Consider the following 23115-nt stretch of genomic DNA (forward strand, 5'->3'; position numbering starts at 1 on the left):
TGCTGTATTTTACCTGCATTGCACTGAATTTCAACTGATTTCCTTCAGTATGATCCACAGCTTTTGCTGCCTGTATGGAACATAGCTGGGTATGGAAAAGGCAAGAGAGAGGAGGAAAATGGGATGATCTGACCTGTCCAGGGAGGGCAGTGTTTGTCTTGGCTAAGCTGATTGAAGAGTTTCTCCAGTTGGTGATTGCATCTTTTTGACACATTAAATGTCTGTTTCAGTAGATTTGGATTGTTCCGTTTTCTTTGCAAAAATGCTGTGGGAGGCCATGCCAAATGGAGTAGATGAATTCTTGTTCAGTCAAGGCCATTATCCTTATTTAATAACTTTGTGATCTTATACAACACAAAGCAAAGTGTCTATTTTCCTTTCGTTGCTTAGAGTCTGCCTGAACCACTTTCTTAAATCCCAAATCATATTTTCTTTTTTTTTTAAATGTTTTTCTTGCTTTTAAAATCCATAATCAATTCATTCATTTTTGCTTAAATCTTCTAAATATTGTGACAAGAGTAACTTTATGAATGTTCAAGATCACCTGAAAAAGTGCACAATTCTTCAGCCAGCCCCTTTAAACTCCTGGATATAAATAGTCTGGATTTCTGGTTAAAGATAGTTATTGTAAGAGATGGTGTTTAACCTTATCAATTAATCCTTATCAATTAGTTATTACTGGAAAATGCAGTATTTAATCGGCATTGATCTGTCGTAAGGCTCTATCACTGGCATTAGCTGAAGCATAGAAGTGTTTATTGAACATAGTTGTCTTTCCTACAGTATTATTGACAATGTTATCTTTTCCATAGTGGTGATGGACCAGTAGCTTTGAGTAGATATTCTGTTACAACACAGTTTATAAACTTCATTTTATTGTTCTTAGCTCTATTGACCATTGATTTCTTCAGTTGTCCTTTTGCTTTTCTTATTAATTTCCTGTCATTCCTGGCTTCTAATGTATTGCTGCCAACTTTCTCTCTTTACATTTGATATTTATTGGCATTTTCTCCTTTTTGTAACTACTTTCACTCCCCCATCATGCCACAACGAGATTGCTCGTGCTAGGTTTTATTGCAATTACCGGCCACTTATTCTTCACTATGCTGCATGTGATATACTCAAATAAGATTGCAAGACTTCTGACCTTCAGCACTGTATTCAACATAGCATTGTGCTTAGGCCTCTGGTGGATCTTAGCAAGACTTCTTTAATAAATAAATACCTATGTTTTTATAATCAAAAGTGAAAAGCAAAAAGGAAGAAGAAAATGACATTTTTAAATTATTTTGTGCTATAAAATGACCTAAGTATGAACTAAATGGAAATGACTGGTTGTTCTTTTAGTTTAAAGAAGACTGTCGAACTGTAGTTATCCAATACAGTGATAGTGGTGGCATGTTAGTGAGGTTTTTGGCAGGTACACAGGTTAGTTATTCCTCTCATTATGCCAACAGCTGGCGGTTCAGGAAGGTGTCAGGGTTGTAAAGGTTGGATGTGGGTTAGTTCCCTGGTTTGCTGAACTGCCTTCTGTAACTTCAGACAGATCGCAGAGACCCTTAGAGGTACCCAGATGAGTGGGAAGAAGGCAACAGTAGAAAATACATTCTCTCCCTTGTCAAGCTGATACTTTTGGGTTTAGTCCTCAGTAAAATAAAGGAGCAAATAGCAGGAAATAACAACCTGTAGATATAGAGAGTAACAGAGTGATAATAAGGACTTTGTCCTTTTAAAGATCCAGTCGTAACAGGGAGTTGAATGAAGAGTTTGAAACAAATTAAGACTTTGCAACTGAGTTTACAAATTGGAGAAGGAAGATAAATGATACAAAAATAAGCTTAAGAAGAGAGAAAAGCTGTGCAAAGAACAGCTATAAAGATATATTAACCAGTGTGTCAAGTTTGGCTTACTGTGTAGTAAGAGGCTTGGCTATATGTAAAAGTACTACAGATCTCCTCATTTTCTGTAGCACAGACTTTTGTAGAAGCATTCAGTTAAGCCACCTATAACTTCTCTGATTACATTTTAAACATTTATGCTGCTAGGCTCCACATCTAAGAAACCTGAGGCTTTAAATGTGCTGTGGCTTATTAAATGTTTCTTTTCCTGTCAGTCTCCTCAGTGGAGGGGTCCTAATGATATTAACATTGAATGGGACCAAACCGCCATTGGGCTTGGAAATATCTGAGACCCCAGTCCTTCTGCATTGATGGGTAGTTCTTTGTGATCTCCTGTCTCCAGTGATTTTCATGTGAAACTTCTATGGTCATTAATTTTCAGTCTTGTTTTTCCAATTAAACAGTGTTACTGAAAAACATGGGTTAAAAGCTTTATCCAGAGGTGCGAGCAATTAGCTGCACACATGTTCATTAACTGCCTAAACCATTAAGAAAGGATGTGTTACTATGTGGATTTTAGACTGAAGGTGTTTAGTGTAACGGAAAGCCTGGTTTCCAAATTGAAATAAAACAATTAGGAAAAAGAATTACAAATGCTATAAACTTAAACAAATGATCAAAGCTATATAATTTCATATAGAAATTCATAACTGATAGGCATTTACAAACTTTAAGGACCACAATGAAGGATAAGTGTACAGATGCTTTTTAATTCGAAGTCTTTGTATTAGTTATCAGATCACTATCACAGAGATCACAGTCACAGGGAAATGAAGGCTGGGCCAAGCAATACCAGATAATAGTTTATTTTGAACCAGGGTGTTTACATTTCCAAATTTCAGGAAATTTTAATGTAGGATTTGGCACAGCTTAACAAGCTAACTCAAAATTCAGCTTGCTCCCAGGTCCAGATTGTGACCAATCCTGATGTTTTGCCGCGGTCCATCCTGGGGAGACAAAGAAAGTCATCCCTGCAATGCTTAAGGAAGGATGGATGGAGAGCAACTCCCCAGGTCTGGTCTGCAGAAACTTTGGGGAGGGTGACTGCAGGGGAGATAGTGTTTGAATACTGAGAGGGAAGAGTCAGAGAAAGATAAGGTCAAATCTAGGAGGCAGTCCCTGAAGGAGAAAGCAGAAAGGCTGGAGAGCATCATTACTGCTGACTCCGCTTAGCAGGAAATGTGTTGCCCATGGGATAAGCGAGGCAGAGGTGCTGTAGGAAGGATGTGATGCAGGGAAGGAAATGTTGTTGACATCTTTTGCCCTTTCTTTTCAAAGAAATTGGTCAGTGAGAGCAGGTGAACTGCATGCCTTGTATAGGCTGGAGTTTTACTGCTGATGGTCTGTTGAGCAAAGAGGTGTTGCTGTTAACACAGTGGCATGCACTGGCAGGAAATAGGTTATAGAAGGATGCAGAGGCAGCTATAGCAGGTTTTGAGGACTCAGAAATACCCAGTGACCAGATATCGCTCCTGAATGTCCAGTAGTACGGGAGCAGGGCTGGATTTTGTCTAGGTCTCACAAAATCTGAGTGCAACGGGTGGGTTGCTGTTCCTGGAGTGTGGCAAGTTCTCCCATCACACAAGCCAGCTTGGTTCTTCCCGCTTCATAATTTTCTCTCTTTGCTCCAATAATCAGTTCCCTGTCTCCATTGCTGCTTTCCCTGGCCTGTTGACAATCAGTTGATGCAACTTGCAATAGGTCAATTCTGAATTGGTGGGTTTGACAAATGTTTTCATTTGAGAAGGCAAGCTGCCTCATTGTGCTTGGTTTAACACGAACACGTTAGAGTGACAATGCTGGATTTAACTTTAGTTATCAACACTTTCAGCCTGCATTGGTCTAAGTAATTGTCCTGTTTTTACTCTGACAGCTTAAAATAATGTATTCTAGGATGAGAGTGCTTCTACAGAAATGAAGAAGCCCAAAAGGGTTATCAGCTATTACTAACTGTGACAAGCACTGTGAGCTAGATGTATGGATAAATTGCTGTTGCTCCAGAGGTTATTCCTATTAGCAAGAGACATATAAGAAGCACTAACAAGGCATTAATACAGTACAGCTACTAAAAAAGCTCATCTGTCCTGTCCACACTCTGGACTAAAGGCAAATTCCAGCATTTTCTTGATGCTGCACTGACAGGTAGCAATAGAGCTTTAACTAAAACAAAAACTCTATCAGGCTGTTGGGAAGAGTCAGGCACCTGTGAGGATTTTGAAGCTTAATCTTTAAGAAAAGAATTAGGTAAACACGTGTATCTGAGATGTAAGCACTAACAGGAACTGAGCTGCTGGAATCATCTTTACACAGAATCGAATAATGTTGTGCAGATGGGATCTTGGCAAAGTAGACAATTTCTGGTAGATTTTTCTGTCCAGAGGAAGAGGTTTGAGTTCAGGTTTTTTGGTGTTTTTTTCTCAGTAAGCATTCCTGGGATCAAAACAAAGCAATTGTTTAAACATGAAGTGTTTGTTTCCCTCTCCGTCTGGAAAATGGCACTGGAAGTACTGAGAAATGGAAATCAATAACTGAACACCTTCAGTGTTTTTAAATAACAGAATCAAGTTGCTGCTGTGGTGAGACTGGATTTCTATGGACTTCAGACTATTCATGTCATTCAGGGGGTTTGTTAACTTGGGCAAATGCAGTTTGCAGGGGAGAATTTCGGAGGGGCTGGTGCACACATAGGCTAGTTCATCTATAAAACAAATAGAAATCTCTTTAGCAGCAGAAACGTGCTCCTCTGGAGTCGCGCAGAGGAACTGTAACTGCTTGTGCAGAAAAGATGGGAATCTTTTGCATTATTTTCTAGGAGAAGCTGTGTAGCACTTTGTTTACCTTACTGGGGTTTGTGCTTGTTACCCAGCATCGTAGGAATCGTTTCCGGTGGTGCTCAGTGGGAGCAAGCAAACAAGGGAGGCGAGTGTGCGTTTTCCATGCCAGATGTAATGATGGAGGTTAAATATTGATGGGCTGATTTCAAATGGGAGTTGTGTGTGATAATAAGAGGGCTAAAGCTGAAGGAACGATTGCTGCAGGCTGCTCAGTTCTTCCAGAGGGAACTGGGTTTTGAGGATTGAAAAGCCCCACGGAGCAGAAGAGGGCAGTGCTGTGTATTAGCGACACACAGAGAATCTTCATGAGGTTTTGTGGTTGGTGCACAGTTTGAGAAGGAAAGGAAAAAGAGATGGTGCAAACATGACAACTGCAGCTGCTCAAGCAAAGAGGAACATCATCCTTAAATGTAGAAAAATACTGAATAGCCATGTGGGTAGAGAGGGTGGGACTGCCCCCCTAGGAGCAGAGCTGTGGTTTTAGCCAATTGTCTAACTAGTCCCTTAATATAACAAAAACTCTCCACATCAGCTCATATACTCACCTCCCAGAAGAGAAAATCTATTTAGTCTGACTGCTGCTTGGGTCCTACTTTGCAGCAATTAGAATTCAAAGCTCTTCTCCTGCTGTAAATTGGCTCCTATCTGATACTCTTTACAATAAATGAACCTTCTGAATGTAGTTGTATGATTATTTTGCCATCTTTGTAAATGATTGTAGGCGAACTCCTAGGGAGATACAGGGCTTGGACAGAATCAGAGCTGATGCATCTGTTGCCTCATGCGTGAGGTAACCCTAAACTGTAGAAGAATAAAAATGGTAAAAGGTGAAAATAACATCAGCAGCCTTCATAATCTTATTTTCTTCCTTTGTTTCTTCTTTTAAACTTGAAAGAAGAATGTAGAAGGGAGCAAAAGCTTTGCTCTGGGGAGGAAGGCTCACTGCTGGACGGGCTGCTTAGCAGCATTGGAAGCTGAGCAGCTCCCAGCCCAGCACATGCTTTGGTGAAGATACCTGGAAAGCTGAAAGTGCAGTGGTTTTGAACACACGTTCTCCAAATACGAGGCCTTTCCATTGACAGGAATGGGCTATCCACTGTCTCAGAGTGTGGTGGTTAACAGGGGAGCCTTCCCCTTCAAATTAGAGCCTCTAGGCTGAAGAGGTCAACCTGCAAAGACCAGGAAAGCAAAGAGAAATGCCACACCAGTGCTTGCTCACACAATGAAATGGGGGCTGGCAGAAAGAGAACGTGCTTACCGAGACTTCAAGCAGCAATGCATTTTATTTCTGCATTTTTAATATGTGACTTGTGTTAGAACATTTTACAATGCAAGGCTTGAGCTTGTTTGTTACATGCTGCCAAGATGGGTCCACTTCAGTATGTTTTCCAGCAAACACAAAAAACTCGGGTCAGGCATTGAGGTCAATGTTGATTTTAAATGGCTGTCATGGGGAACCTGGTATTTAAACTGGGGAAGGAGTGTGAGCAGGTCACTGCAACCTCTGTTCTTCTTGGAAGCTTCTGCTGTTTATTCATGAGGAGAGTAGCGTTTCTAGGAGGCACAGGATATAAATATTTAGCACTGTCACTGGAGAAGGAAAATATTGTTGGAACAATGTCTTCATTTGTCAGAGGAAAAACAGGGACTAATTTTTTTTGAGAGGGATCACAATTAACTGCTCCCTTTGAACTGTTTCTCTAAAGATTTTGGGCAGACGGATGCTCTTGCAGCAAGAGGAGTGAATGCCAACTGAGAGGAACAGGGATCCATTTATAAAGACAGAGAAATCATCCTGCCAGGCAGCATATAGGTGCACAAATTAAGCAGATATCAAAACTATATCATCTCTTCAACAGCAACTGCTTCTCAAGACTAGACTATGGATGGGAATAGCTAAAGATCTCAGCAGGCCATAATTTAACTGGTAGCACATGACTACAGTAGTAGCCAGCTGCTAATAACAATGATGAGCAGTTTTGCCCCATTGCCCTGCAAATTCCCTTCCCTCCTGTTACTCTAGAATTTCAGCCTGCAATTCCTCTGCACAGAATCCCTGAATCATGTGTGCGATGGAATGGGAATGACTGCGGGGCTCTGCACAGAAGGGGCTTCTTGACCCACAAAAAGTTAAGAATTACCTTATTTCAAACTAAATGCCAGGATGGACTCTTCCATGTGAAGTCTGCAATTGCTGAAAGAAATCCTCTGTTGTGAGGATAACTGATCTCTGGTAGCAGAGGCTTCTCTGTGTGAGTCTGCGGAAGGAAATGGACTTGGACTTTCAAGCATCATCAGTTAAAAATATCCCCCAAAATGTTTTTAATTCAAAAGCTTGCTATTAATGAAAGTTTTGATCAGAAGCATTTGCTTTCTGCCAAAATTCTCAGTTTCACACTGGAATATGAAAAGTATGTGCTCAGACCCCATTCCGTACTTAGTATTCTCAGCCATGGTGTTTTGCTTTGACGTTTGGAAGTAAAGTTGAAAGCTGCTGATGAAAATTTCGGTTATTGCCCTCTAACTTTTGACAGCGTTTTCCATAGACCCTGCTATGCCCACACTATTTTCTACGCAGCCCATTCTTTGAAATTCAGTCACTTTTGCTTTTTCTTCATAAACATCTATGAGTCTGTGTCTGGCCTTTGGTAAAATAAGAATAAGGCCTGTTCCCAGCTTAATCTTCCTAACATCCAAATTTCTTGCTAAGGCCCTACTGCTGCTGAATTTAATCTACTGCGAATTATCAGAGTTCAGCTCCTAGTGTAAAGTATGTCTGACCTCTGGCTGTGCAGTTTTCTTTATTATCATTTTCATGTGTTTGTTCATGGACATTTTGTTGTCCAAACACTCTTGGTGACTGGATCAGAATCTCTCATCTCCTGGTTGTGGGCAATTGAAAAGTCTGAATAAGTTATTGCTTTGGCATTAAAAAGAGGAAAAAGTTTCCTTTTTAATCCTTATTATTTTCCTCATTATGAATTTTTCTTCTTCCTGGAAAACCCTGGACCTGTAAAGCAGTTTCAGAAATGGGTTGAAAGTTTGTGTTCTTGCATTGTCCTTTCTGTAACCTCTGCCGAACTGCTGGTTTGCAACTTTTAACAAGTACAGTAAATGACAAATGATCTCCCTCGAGGTTTATTCATTCCTATTCTCATACACCGCCATTTAACTTGATTGATTTCACACAGTCTCCAGCTCCTAGAAATGGTCTCCAACCGATTCCTCAAGGAAAACAGCCACCCCATAGGATTTTCATAGGGCCACAGTTCTCAAAGCAAACTGCATGCACCAGGGCTTCAGGCAGAAGTAGGCAGCTGCCTAAGGTGGGGACCTGCCCTGGAAGTAAAATACAAACCAAGTGGTGGCTGTGGCCATGCACCTTCATGCTCAGCCCCTTTCTGTCCTGTCCCTGCCTTGTCTCTGCTTGGTGAGTGCAGATCTCCCCCCTTGCAGCCCCTTTCTCAGATGCCTCCTTACTCCATCCGCTCTGCAGCAGAGCCATCCATTTGAGCATCATTTCTAGTGATGGTTACACAAAGAGTTGGGAATAATGGAGCAGAAACCGGATTTTCCATGGGAAGGTGTAGAGTGGAGCTATTCGTATGGCAATTTTCCACCAAACCCAGACTTCATCATGCTCACAGATCCATGATGTCCTCAGCATTCCTGCAGATCTGCCCTTCTTGCTATTCCCAAGAAGCAGAACAGGTCCCACTGCAGCTCTTGTCTGTCCCCAGAGAGCTGGAACTGCCCCTGCTTAAGACAGTGGTAAAATTGCCCACAGGAAGCATAAAAAGGGTTAGGTTAGGAACTCTTTCATAGTTGCAATGTCCTGGAACATAATAGAAGGTTTTATGGACACTGCTTCTGTGGGTTGTATGGCTGCAGGATAAGAATAGCATTTCTAAAGGCAGGTAAGCCTTGGACATCCATCTGTTTATGCACTGATGTGTTGGTTTGAAAAGCACATCTTCAATGGGGTACAGTAAGCAAATGTGAGGGCTATATTGTTCCATACATCCTCTATGACTGCTTGTTCTGCCACTCCTCAGCCGCACTGCTTGCAGTATTTCTGCAGCCACTCTGAGTGCTCTCAGGGGAGGATGTGGAGGGAGCTGCTGGAGGGGGAATGTTTGCTTTGGAAGAACACGTTTCCAAAACCAGTTTCCTTCCCAGATTTTTAGACTCCAAAATAATTCTTTGAGATGGATTTTTTCTCTCCCCTGCAGCATTCCTGCTTGAAGTAATTTTCAGTGAAGGAGAGGGACAGAATTTTCAGGTCTAAGAATATTGCCTTGGAAATTTGTTCATTTGCAGTTAGAGCTGAGGTGATTATTTTGACTCTTCAATCCCTCATTCTGGAGGTGCATCTCTCCTTCATGGAGATGTAGCTGCTGCGGCCTATTGTGCCACTGCCATGAGTCCACTACCCACCTCTGTAGGGAAGTCTTTAGCTTTTGGGACCCATCCAACCTAGCCTTTGAAGCCTGGATTTGAAGTGAACATCCTAGCATGAGGTTAATCCCTGTCTCCAGACAGCTTTCAGCCCTTACTCTTTTTGTAGTAGTCACAATTTCCCTGGTGTGAGTGCAGGACATCTGCCGTCAGCAGTGCCACAACCGTCTCCTTGCCTTTCCAAACATAAATCCTTCTCTTTTGGCACTAAGAGGGAAAGAACTTAAAAAGAGAGATAGGAAGCCAGAAAACAGGTTTCTAAAAGGTCTTTCATCAGATACCAAAGCTGCAGTGAGGTCTTTTCAATGCAAGCTGGAAAGCACTTCATTACCCATCATTATCTCTGAATGCAGGGACTGGTATGGGGACTGGTGATGAGAATTGGCCAAGAAGGGACTATTCTTCACCACGTCTCACCCACTACTCCTGGTAGGCAGCAAACTCCTGGATAATCATAGGGACATGGGGGATTTATAAGAATGTTGGGATGTTCAAGAAGCGTCTGAAAGCTGTGCAAATGAACAGTGCTCTTCCATGCCTTCCAAACAGTATGTGATATAAAATACAGATATATAATTTCATAATGTATAGAACTGTCTTGAATTACTGTAAGCTGTGACCATTGTTTCAATGTTTATCCTTTAAAAGAGGTTTAGAGAGCAATCTGTGCCTTAAAAACCTCACCTTGTTACTAGACTGCCTGATTTCACAGCAGAGAATAGAAAAAGTCAGCAAAGTTTGCATTGGAAATAAGATTCCATTTTAACAACTGTTAGTGTAATCAATAACTGAAACACCTTAAAGGAAGAAGTGGCAAATTTGACACCAGTGGAGTGTTGAAATCAGTGGGAGACGTCTTCTAAAGCCAAATTCCAGTCATCACTCTGTTAGAGAGCAAATCAGAACACCTCCCCCCCCCCCCCCCCCCCCCAAACATGAAGTATCTTTCATCCTTGATCCTCTCTCAGGTCTATAAACATCTGCTTCTGCAGGACTCTGAAAACTTTTTGTAAAACCCAATATTGTAAAATATCATAGTTCTGAACTAAACCCGAAGGTTTCAGTTTCTAAAGCGTTTTCTTGAGCTCTCTGCATCTTCCCTGTTTATATATATTTTCTCCTTACATGAAATTCTTTTTATAACTCAGTCTTTTATATTTCTCTTTTGTGCCCTTTCTACACTGTAATCATTTCTTCATCATAATTCTCTAGTTGCTATGTGATGTTCCACTTCTTGTGTTTTTCTTTGATTTATCTGTTAATATTTTAACTCCTCACTTTCTGTGCTTGCCAGTATTTTTCAGTAAATATATATAAAAAAGAGAATAAACTGCATGTTCTTACATGACAAGATTTATTAAATACTGAATGAATTGCAATTGCACCTAGAGCTGCAAAGATCAGCTGCACAGCCTAACTTGGTTTAACTTGGTAACTTCTTCCTGAAATAACCCCTTTCCTCTCTGCTGCATCAGAATTAGAGAGGGAATTACCTGGGTCCGTTTAGATGAGGCTAATGGCAGCACACTAGTAGCAAGACTTTGATTTTGCCTTTCAGAATTCACTCTGTAAATGCATTCAGAAAATATGATGATGATGTAGGAAGTTTATTACCTGGAAAAAGCCAATGAAGTTGTAGACTTTCAGCTTACAGACTTGATCTGCAGGTTGCAGCTGGGCTAAACCCCTTATTCCTGAGGAGGTTTCTGAGAAACTCGGTTTGAATTTTCTGATCGTAGGAGGGTCTGCAGTGGGAAGCAGCCTTCCTTGCTGGCCCTCAGTAGCTACAAAGAGTCTGTAGCTGTGGGATACTTGCTGCAGTTCTCAGCATGGCTGGCATCACTATTTCCCTACAGGTAATCACAGACTTTCATTGTGTCTCTTACTGATCACACTGATGGTTAGCAGCTCTCCAACTGACTTGTCAGCCTTAGTGTATGTTAAGTAGCCTGCATGGATCTAGGCATATTCCTTCCCTAATTGTCTCCCCAGAACTGTCTTATCACTTTATACAGCCGTTGGGAGCAAGGGGCAGGGCAAGAAAGCATCACTGTTCCTGCTAGACTTGTTCTCAGCTCTGTGCTCCCGTCCTTCCTTGTTTAGAAGAGGTTGCCACCATGGTGCCCCACAGTTTCAGCCCTTTCTTAAACACTCTTGCTGAGGACTCCCGACAGCATGTTCAATTTGCACAGGCCAGGTGGAGCTCTAATGCAGAATCAAACCTGCTTGAACTGCAGTCAGAGAAGCCTGCAAAAGAATAACATACAAAATGTGGGGGCTACTCAAGATACAGTTGAATTCCTAGGTGAGAAATCAAATGACAGCATCAGATACCAGCCTGTGCCTCTCTGAGTCTGCTCACCATATCGTTCTTCTGGTAGATTTGCCAGCTGAGAAAACTCTCCTGAAATGCCAGTTGCAGTTGTGACAGGCAATCTCCCTGTCCTCAAGAGCAGCCCCCAAACCACTGCTGTATCAGCTTCACAGTAGCTGCTTTACCGATGATTGCTTACGCTAATAAATACAAAATCTTGCAGAGCATTCCTGTAGCACTCGGAAGATTGGTTTGAAAACTGTGCTTTGGAAAGCGAGTGCAGCACCTACGTGCCCTGCCTGCAGGAACTGAGCACTTACACTCAAGTGAGATCAGCAGGTATATGAGGCTTCCCGTGTCCTCCCAAGGTACAGGAGGCTGTAGCAGGAGAATTGTATAAACCCTAAAACATATCATGGGAGCTAGTGACATTGCACTCCACTGGAAACCCATAAAAAGGAATGCTGGGGACATGAAGAAAGTAGACTCAGGGCTCCCCAGTGGGCTCTGCCCTGACCACCGTCTCTGTGACCAGTATGGCAATAAAGAAGCAAATGGCCCCTGATACCGAGGGACATTTTATTAGCTAATTATCAGCTTCTTATTTATCAGCTGTTTGAGGATCTCACCCAGCTCACTTGTGGCCAGTGTTTTATCGTGACACAATCTTATGCTCAGCTCCTGCAGGGTCAGGGAGCTCTTTTCGGGGAACTAGCCTTTTCATTTAGCTGCTTGAAAGGGGGCCTGAGCTCTTCTAACAGCATGGGTAACCCCTATTCTAACAGCACCCTTTTGAATTGATAGTCCTTTTTTCACTTTCCCACTGCAGGGCTCCCTTTTTCTTGGAGCCTGTTTTCCTGGTTTGCTTTTCCAGGGCTTGCTTTTTCTATGTGGGAGAGTTGCCTAGCAGAGGCTGGTTTATGACTGGCTGTGGTCTGTGTCTCTTCAGCTGCTGAGCTTCATTCTTACCGTTACAGGGGGTTAAAGTAAACTTTGAGCAGTTGCTTCTGCTTGGGGGACAGAGAATACCATGTTACTTCTGCTAGCAGTAAGCACACTTCAGTTTTCCTCTCTAATTCCATTGTCTTCTTACAGCTCTCCTCTGTGTGCAGAGACTGCCTCTTCCGAAGTGTAGTAGGTGACCTTGGACCTGTGTGTCTGCTCCCAGTAATGTGTCTTCGCTTTGCTTGCTTAGTGTGAATTACCTTGGAATAACTGGGCTGACAGTTGCTTGGCAGTGAAAGTGCTTGTTGCTGCAGGACTTCTTTTGTAAACTCTGACAGCATCAGAGCTGCAGTGCCCACCCCAGCGCAGACAAAGGATTCAACTGTTACTGAATTACCTCCTGTAAGTAAAATACGTGAATGCCCCGTGCATTGCGTTGGTCTGGCCAGACGAAATAGCTGCAGAAGTGTGCGCTGGCCTTGTTCGTCTCTCTAGGTGTGCTCTTACCATGCATTCATTCCCATGCAGAGAGACTTCTGGAATTGCTGGATTAACATCAGGCCATACACCCCAGAGAGCTGCTTCTGGCTCAGCATACAAAGGTCAAAGCAGCTCTGACCACTTCTGAACAATTTAATCGAAGTATGATGGGCCTGTATGGAAAACGTCTTGCATTTAATTGATGAGCAGGTTCTGGCGGTCGCACTTGGCTCTAATTGTAATTTCTTGTCTAAGTTAATTTTCATTGTTTAAAGAATGATTTCAACTTTCAAATTCCTGTAAATGTTTGTTTGCAGAAATTTGCTTCCAATATATATTATGTCAGCTGCATTTTTGTATCTTTTGGTCAGCCACAGAAACTGATAAGCATTGCTGAAAGTGAGGACTTGGACACTTGGCAGGGCAGCATGGAGAGATGGCCCAGGACAATGGAGGGTCCCACTGTACACTCACAGCTAATGTCCCAGAAGGACTCAAATAGGGCGTCCTTCTCTGCTGTGTTTAAATACAACTTGCAATATTTCCCCACCATTTTCAGGCATTATTAGCACTTGCTGTATGAAGTATTAAACAGGCGCTCTCCATTTATCCACATTAATGATTCAGTGCAAACTCCTGCCTTCACATTAATACCCACTAACCTCATTCAGTGATAAAACTTGATTTAGTCTCCAAATTACCTCAGCACAAAATTCCTTGCCTAATAGTTCAGGGCTACGTGAGCTGTTGTGATAGGCAAATAACAACAGTGGAAGCCTCTTTCTGAGACTCTCTAGAAAAAAGAATCAATCCAGCACATAAAGAGAGACACAAATAAATTGCTAAACGGTATAATTCAGTGATCCCATATATCTCAGAAATGAGTGCCTCAAAAATCAATAAGAATTGAAATTGAAAAGGGAAGGATTGTAGTTGCCTAGATGCAGGTATGTCAAAGGAGTTTCAGGTGAAGGAGCCAGTCAGCTGAGTGCCAGGTGCTGGGAATGGGAAGGGAGATTTGCTCTGGATAAGGGGAATCATGCTGCTAGGGCATAGTACAGCAATGAAAAGGTGATGCCATCCTCACTGGTAGGGGTGATGGGGAGAACAAGAGGGGAAGTAAAGTTCTTTAGGATTTTAGGTGCTGCCACATCATTGATTTTGTATCTTGACAGCTTTATGTGGGAGCAGAGCAGACTGCTCAGTACCTGGGTTTTGCCAGACTGGCAGAGTGAGGTGTTGGGTTGGGCATCAATGACTACAAAACCTGATGTTGCTGTGCCTGGCTCTGTTTGGAATGTTGTGGATCCCTACCCTCCAGGGTTGGACACTCCTTCATTGTGCCTATGCTGGAGATGGTGTGGGGTGCTCGGGCTTGGTAGGTGCTCTAGAAAGAGTAGATTGTGCTGGAAGTCACTGCTCTGTGGGTTTGTTGTGAAAGAGCCTGACCTTCCTCCCTTGCACAGTGCACTGATACATCTCCCCAAAGACAGGTTTAAAGCTAATAGAATGTGATTTTGATGCTTTGATTGTTCTTCCATTGACTTTCTTGTGGGTTGGTGGTGCTGAATGGTGGATGCTCAGAACCCATCAGGCTTTAATTTTTGTTCTAGTTTTGCATTTCTTAAAAATATGCCATTAAAATCCCAGTCTTCCCACAGCTCATGAGCAGACCCAAGCTGCGCTGCTTGCTAGCTCAGATCTGTTTTCTACCCTGCATGCTGTCCTTATTGCTCCCTTTGGAGTCTGCTGGCAGCAGATCAAGCATGCTTTGTCCTTCTTGGTTTGTAGCAGCCTGCTGTCTCCAAAGGTTTATGAGAACAGCAGGGCCATTGCCTCCCTCTGGTAGCAGTTCCTCTATGTATCTTGTTAGAGGTGCATGCATCTTAAAACAAACATGGAGAGGGAAAAAAGAGGGAAAAAGACAGAAATATGTAGAGGAAAAAAGGCAAGGTAGACACCTGGCAAGGGAATGAAGAGCCAAATAATGCAGAGAGCGACTTGGACAGGCTGAGCCCCGTGATCCTGTTGAATTGAGTCTGCTGTCTCCCAAATGGCATAATTTAAAATAATTTGCTGCAGTTTTAGGCAAGAATTATTAAATGAATATTTATCAGTCGCTAAATTCCACGAAACTGCTTCTTCATTCTGGGCTGAATGAGGAAATTCAGCTGTGGCGTACTCAGCATGTTAATGTCTCTGTGTGAGAGGGTTTCTCCCCTGCCAGAGCCACGCGATGCTCTCGGCCTGGTAATGGTGGCAGGTTTTTGGATGCCCTTTGGGGCTGGCCACTGGCAGTTTTCACTGGCATTTCATTCAAGCAATGAATTACTGCATGGAGGAAAGAGCAGCTCAGCCTCCACTCTAAGCTCCTCCCTACCTGCACGGAAACCTGCTCTCCTCCTTCCTTTTCCATATGCCCCAGGCCCCTGTTTATCTTGCCTTGCTCCTGGTGCGTTCAGCTCCCAGTCTTGATTCTCACGGTGCAAACACACTTTGCCCAGCTCCTGAGTCATTGAAACACGGAGGGGGAAATTGCAGATGTCTTAGTGGTGGGTGTAGTTTTACTGCCAAGGCACCAAAGACATTGCTCGTGCAGGAACGGACGTTAATGGTTGTTTGGGGAATAATCACTTTAGAAGAAGAAATCTCCCTGGTTTGATCTATTCCCTGTGTATTTGTATCATCTTGCACCACCTCTGCTCTCTCCGGATGTAGGAGGCAGCAGGTCAGTTATGGGGAGTACTGGCTGTGGCCCGATGCACACCAATGCATGGGGACCCGCTGCCCACCCAAAGCTCTCTGAACTCTCCCCCTGCAACTTCTGGTGTTTTCTTGGCCCTGGAGAAACATGAGAAGCCTGAGCTATTTAGAAGACAGTATTGATCGAGTAGTGCCAACGCAACCAAATTCATCCCCTTCCCAGAGCTGGTGCAGTCCTCTAATTCTTCCTTTCGTGAATAACTTCTCCTTTTCCCATGCATAACAGCAAATATGGGGAGAAAGAAAACTCTGAAGGAATTGTTCCAACCGTTGCGTGTGTGTGTTTCATCTGTCTGACTTGTGAAGATGGTTTGTGGCGGGGATCTGGGAATATTTGTCAGAGGGTATTCAGAAAGCTGCTCCTTCCTGCTTATGCTCGGAAAGATGAGTCCATGTGAAACGTGCTCCCAGGGCTGCTGCTGCTCAGTTCTTGCAGAGCTGGGGTGGGAGGCCCTGGGAGCCTTTCTGGCTGCAGGGCCACGCGCTGCCTGCAGCACAGATCCTGTTTCTAAGTGCTTTATCCTCTGTGTGACACGTCCTTGTGCTCATCAAACCTGGCGTGCCTGGTAAGCGAGGTGGCTCAGTGTTTGCTGCTCTTATGGAGTACAAGAAAAGAAATACAAGAAGGTCCCTGATGTTCCACTGCTGACTTTGGTGCCACAGAAAAGGCTTTTGGGTAGAAAGCAAACTCTAGTGGGATGTGCAGATTTAGCAGAAGCTGTGGAAGAGCTTTGAGATACACAGGACCCTTGCAGCATTTATGACATTGCCTGGGTTGTAACTAAAATCACTCCTTAGACAATCGGTTTCAGAGCTCACCCACACAAATACGGATTGTGACTACCTCTAAAGGTGCTGGATTGCTGTATTTATACTCTCGCTGGTTAATAATAGCCAGGAGAAGGAATAAGGCTCAAAACTTTCCGGCATATGTTAAATATATATGTGTGCGTGTGAATTTAATCTTAGAGTGGTAAGTTTTTACTAGCCTGGTGTTCCTGAAGAGGGTGTTTTCAGGAAGAACCATTAACCTTGTAGTAGTTCTGCAGGTTATAAAAGGTAGAGCGCTTATAATGGTCTTTTTACACCAAGTAAGTCTCTTATGTATGTTTCACTGAGATTCTTTTTTCTTTTTCTTTTCCTTATCAGTCGTTCTTTTTAATGATACCTAGAGAGAATAAACCAGAAGGAAAAAAATCAACACATTCTCTTGCTCTGAGGTCTAATAAATAATGAACCATTCACCTTAAAAGTCACATTGATATTACCAAGTGGGTCTGAAATCAGCTTGGGCTTGAGAAGCTGTAGAAAACCTGCCTAGTGACTATAACAGATACTGATGGTGACGTAAGAAATTGGAAACATCTGTTAAGCAGACACAGATTTCCATTTCCTAAAAGTTACTGGCTGGAATAGTGCAGCACTTTCCCTTGCGCACATGTGCTGTGGGGAGATGGCCACAAGCAAAGCCTGGTTAGCTGAAAACATCACAGTCAGTAAAAGGCACTGTGTTCTCCATTCACTGGTGGTTTTTAAGGATTTATTTTGTTGCAGCACCAGAAGCCATTGGCTCAATATCAATCAGTTCACCTTCTGGGTGGGGAGAAGCATACAGAATACAGGTTTTGATGTGGGATGAAGTTTGTAACAGCACCGAGCTTACTGAAATTTAGACCAAGTGCTGTTAGGTACAACATGGGGCACTGGATAATCCTGTGTTCAGTAAACAGGCAAAGCAGAGATCAGTTTCGGTACTGTGCTTTCTAGCCAGGAACAAGGAAGGGGTTATCTTCCATTTAATCCTTTCTCTTGTCAAGCCCCTGAGCACCAGCGTTTCTCACTCAGTGGCTGAACTGGAGCTCAGCCTCTGACACAGAGGTGTCATATTCATTGGAGGGGGTGCTTCAAGCCAAGGGAGGAATGTCATATCCGTGGTTTTTGTGTAGATGACGTGGAGCCATTGCCTGTCTTGAGTATCACTGCACTTGATGCGGTTCATGCCTGGTGTTTGGTGCCATTCAGTGCTGTTGCATGCACTTCTCTGTGGCCCTTCAGCTTTGCGAGTGTCCTGTGGCCAGGTTTGAAGGAAGCTGACCTCAGTACCTGCTACACAGGCATCTGTGTGGTGTTGTTCTGCACTGTGATGTGGCTCTAGGAAAAACAACAGAAACCCTTCATGTGGGTGATATATTCGTGTGAGATTCTGTGCATCACTGAAGTGAAAAATGCAGAACAATGCTGGGGCTGGACCTGGTGGAGGACGTCTCCATTGATGTGCTTTGCATGCTCAGACCCCTGTGATCGGCCTGCCTGGGTGCGAGCTCCTCCAGTGAGCGCATTAAACATAACCGTTCCGCTGGCTGCAGCTATTACGGCTTTCTCATGGCAGCCAACAGCTCTTCATGTGGGAGAGCCTATTTTGACCTTCTCTTTTTGGAAGCTGGCTGCTGATAGCATTTTCATACCTCTTAAGACATGTTCCTTTTTTGATGAAATGATACAGAAATTGGACTTTTCTCACTGAAAACTGTTTATTTTAGTAATGCCACCCTCTTGTGTTTGTGCAGGACTTACAGCTGACCACCGGGTTTTGTTAGGGCATCCTCTGGCACTGCTTTCTTACCTTTGGTTATGCTTGTGCTAGGAACAGAGGAGGATGAAAGACAGAAGAATTGTGCATGTTTCTCCTTGTAACTTTGCAAGATTTATTGATTTCATTCAAAACTAGGCTTTGATTATTATCTCCCTAAAGCAATCGTATTTGCTTTATTCCAGCTGGGGAATATGGTTTAAATTCACTTTCTTTCTCGTATCACACACTACATGTCTTCTGGCGCATGCTTTCAAGTTTGAAAGTTTGATTTATTGTAATTTATTACCTAGAAGGTGTTCTTAAATTACTGCTTCAACAAGATAATCTACTAAAAACTCTGAGGTTTTGTTACATCACATATACATCTGACAGCAAATTGATCTGACAGTATTATTATATGTCTCTGACAGGCTTATTTGAAATCCTTAAATCCAGTTCCCTCTTTGTTTCATTACTGTAGCATCACTGGCATAGCCTTGTGATCAATTACCCACTTAGGAAGACCCAAATGTCTGTCAGTCAGGTTTCCGGAGAGGTATTCACTTCAGCATCTGTTAAATGCGTTCATTTTGTCACATTTTTAAACAAGCTGCCCTGTCCTGTCCTCACTGGAGAGGTGCACCCTGATGCTCTGACATGCTTTCACTAGGTCTGCCGGTAGCTGAGACCCTGCAAGGGGCATGAAGGTCTCTCCTCCTGCCAGAGTATTAGGTTTCTTTATGGAAACCACAGGCAGGATTTGCTGCCCAGCACTGCTACGGCTTCTAGGGGAAGTGGTGTGGGTTTGCTCACGTTTGGTTCTGACTAGATTCAGTTTGGGGGATGGAGTGAGCCCTCCCCTTGCAAACTGAACATCAAGGTTGGGCTGGTGTCTCGGAAGGGTTTTACCACTGTGCCACCTGGGCTTCTCTATCCGAACACTGAGGGGTGTGTTGGGGTATCTGCTAAGGTGCCTGGTCATGTTATTTGCATGGTATGATGTTTGTCATGTTATCTCCCCACCTATTCTGTCTGCTGCGGTGGGGAGCTGCTGCCTGCCTGCCTTTTGCCCAGCGCTTGCTGAGGTGGGAGCTTAGATTAAAAACTGCAAGATCTGGGATGTCCGTTTCAGTGAAGCACACACACGTGGCTTCAGATACAAGAGCTGGCCTGTTGCTGTCAGTGCTTACATGAACTGAAGCACCTTGTGGAGTTGCTTCTCCACATGGGTTGCACAGGCAGGACATCGTTGGCAAGGATGTGCTTGTTGTTATTAATAATTCATTTTTAGGGAATGAAAAGATGTAATTTCTTCACAAACAGATACTCTACAAAAGGGATAATAAGCTGTTTTACCACTGCTGGCTAGTCTCAGGGGCTATATAACTATTTTGATAGTTGAACTTTTCTCCTTGTGTTTCTGCCTGTATCATTAATTTGCACAGATAGCTTGGGTAAAGGGTTATGCTCTTGTTAGCAATGCTCACGTTGCTGTATCGTTGTTATACACTTTTAATGTAATAAGGAAAAATCTTTCAGCCATAAAAGAAAAAAAAACCTTTCAAAATGAGTTTGCCTTCCAGAGGAAAACATGCTGCTGGCAACATACTTATAGTAACACCCAGAGAGCTTGATAATGACTGTGTATCGGTGGTATTAGCATTCGTGTTGCTTATGGCACTTGGATCAACAATAGGGAAAAACTCTCTTTTCTCAGAATAAAAGTTAAAGCTAAAGTTTTACTTCAAAACAGTCACTTAGGATCCTCTGTTATCTTGCAGTCAGGATTTTTGAGCTCCGTGTTAGCATTTTAGCCCTGAAAGCAGAGTGTCACATTATATTTTGAGTTATACTAGAGAGATAAGTAGGGCAAATGGCCAAGTGGATTAAAAAATGGAGGAGCAAAGCCTCCAAAGCAGGAGTGCAAGCACTAAAGAAGAGAGACTGTAACAAGCACTGATGCTTCTCTACTGATGGAATTTTAGCATCAAGTTGTAGCTCCTGGCTGTGGAATCTTATACAGATCACCCAAATCCAGAGTAACTTTGCTGCTTTAAATTAAATGAGGATTTAACCCAAGAAGCATAGCACAGTTTTTCACCAGCCTTGCTGTTCTGGCTGTGACTGGGGTAATTTTCTTCATAGTAGCTGGCATGTGGCTGTGTTTTGGGTTTGTTCTGGAAACAGGGTTGGTAATTCAGGGGTGTTTCTGTTATTGCTGTGTGGAGCTTACAGAGTCAGGTCCTTTCCTGCCTCTCACCCCACCAGTGGAGGAGGTTGGGGGTGCACAAAGAGCACAAGGATACAACCAGGACAGCTGATCCCAGTTGACCCAAGGGACATTCCAGGCCATAGAGTGTCATGCTCAGCATATAAAGATGGAAAGAAGGAGGAAATGGGAACGATTGGAATGATGGTGTTTGTCTTCCCAAGTCACTGTTAGGCATGATGAAGCCCTGCTTTCCTGGGATGGCTGAACACCTTCCTGCCCATGGGAAGCGGTGAATTAATTCCTCGGTTTGCTTTATTTTGTGTACACAGCTTTTGATTTACTTTTTAAACTGTCTTCATCTCAACCAATGTGTTTTCTCACTTTCACTCTTCCGGTTCTCTCCCCCATCCAACCAAGGAGAAGGTGAGCAAGAGGCCACGTGGGGCTCAGCTGCTGGCTGGGGTTAAACCTGCTAATGTGGAAAGTGAAGCAGGTTGTATTTTAGTTTGAAGCCAAAACCCAGCCTCATATCCTAAGGATGCTCCCATCAGATTTCATTTGCCAGCAGAGCCTGACTTAAAGGTTGGTGCAAAGATAGTGGTGAGCACCATATGCCTGACAACTTGGCATAATGACGTGTGACTTCAGCTTGTGTTTCTCTTTAGGAGATGACTAATGAGTCTTAGTCTCATGAAAGACATTAAAATACAATTATGTTACATTAGATCAGCTCTCACAACTGCTAAATTACAGAGTGGTAGGCATAACATAGTTCTGGGAGATGTGTTGTTTTTCCTGCAGTGGATTCCAATCAGACCCTTTCTGACACAAATGTATGTGATAATTCACCATGTGGACAGGAACGTATGCATTCCTGTATTTTACAAGGCAGATATTGTCTTATATTTTTTTCTAGCTCTGGTAAAGTCTTCAATGAAATTCCAATCATGTGGTTGACTTACTAAGCTTTCCCTCAATACATCACTGTAAAACTGATTATCAAGATGTTGTCTTTTGGTGTTACCAATCTTGAGTAATTTCTTTGGAGACTGATGCGTATTCGCTCTTATGACCGGCTCAGATGATATCTGCTATTTATCTTGATCTCCTTTTATTTAGTGTTTGAAGTTTCTACTGCCTTTTTTTGATCGAATTTTAATGATGAGGTCTTGACTACAAGACAGTCCTTGCACAGCTTTCAGACACATTTAACAACAGAGCATCCTCGGTCTTTCCTTGCTGACACGTTGCCATATTATCTTTTTCATGCAGTTCCAGAGGGGGTTTCCTCCACTGTGTGTGTGCCTCTACCCAGGTAGATGTACTGCGGAAGTACAGCTAGCTTTAAAGAGGATTTGAGATAGGAAACTACTCTACAATATAAGCAAGTATTTGCTAGTTTCCCAGCAGGTGCTAATCATTCTGCAAGGGGCAAATCCAAGCGTAAAGGAAAGAGGCAGTGCGTGGTTCTGTCAGCAATATAATTGCAAATAGACTAGCATATGAGTGAAATGCCAGGTCAGCTGTGGCCAGCAAAGTCATACTCTGGTTGAGAACAGAAAACTGAGGAGGAAAAGAAACAAGGGAGAAAAAGCCGCAGAGGGCTGGTGACAGAGTCCGAGTCCAGTGATGGGATAGTTTAGGGAACAACTGAAGCCAGACCAGCTGGGGGATTTTGGTTTTGAGGATGGCCTCTGAAAACCTTTTGAAGGGCAGGACAGCAAAGCTTTGAACCATTGTGGCAAATTCATGGCATCGAGGGGTAGAAGTGGCTTGCCCCTGTTTCCTTCACCGTGCATGTCTGATGGCACATCCATTACAGGTCCATTAATTTTTTGGACCTATGCTTCTCGTACTTGAGAAGACTGTATCCCACTCTCTGGGCTACAGGGCTTCAGGACAGCTTTTTAATTGGAATAATTAATATTTTAATTTTACTTTTTTCTTTCTCTTCTGCAGCAGTCTGTGGTACCTGGCAATAACACTGCCGGCGGGTGCCTAGGGTAGCAACAGAATCTCATGGGTAGGATGCTGCTGTGAAACCCAGTCCTGGGGTGAAACTCTCTCTTTCAGGAGAAACATACTGCTGCAATGCTGGACTTCATGCTGGTTTTCTTTACCAGACACAGCTAGTCCTGCTAGGATGGGGGTAGACAACTGTTTGCCCTCAGTGTGGGGGAGCTGTGTCTAACATATTGCAATGTTAGGAGGTGATACCTTCACCTGCACCATTTAGTCCTTTGCTGAGCATTCCTATTCATTCCCCAGGGAGTCAGACCATTGTACTGAGGGCTTGGGAAGTGCTCACGGAATATGTGCATCAGGACACCGTGAAGGTTGCGTCTTCTCAAATGGACCCTCCTGTATTTATTCAGACTCATGTCAGAGCTCTGACAATAGACAGCAAATGAGGTGAGTTTAGGTCAGTATTTGATAAGCACTTAAAGTATGCACCCATAACCCCCTTCCTGATGGGCACAGGTACACACACAGTAACATGCTTTCCTGGTGCTGTATTCTGGGTTCAGAGCTTCTGCTATTTTCTCATCTGTACTTCAGTATCCAACAGGGATTGTAAATCAGCTGATGCATTTTCATGTAGAATAATAGATTTCTGGTGAAGAGCTTTCTTCTCTGTG

This window comes from Lathamus discolor, chromosome 7, assembly GCF_037157495.1.
Source record: "Lathamus discolor isolate bLatDis1 chromosome 7, bLatDis1.hap1, whole genome shotgun sequence".
Classification (NCBI taxonomy): domain Eukaryota; kingdom Metazoa; phylum Chordata; class Aves; order Psittaciformes; family Psittacidae; genus Lathamus; species Lathamus discolor.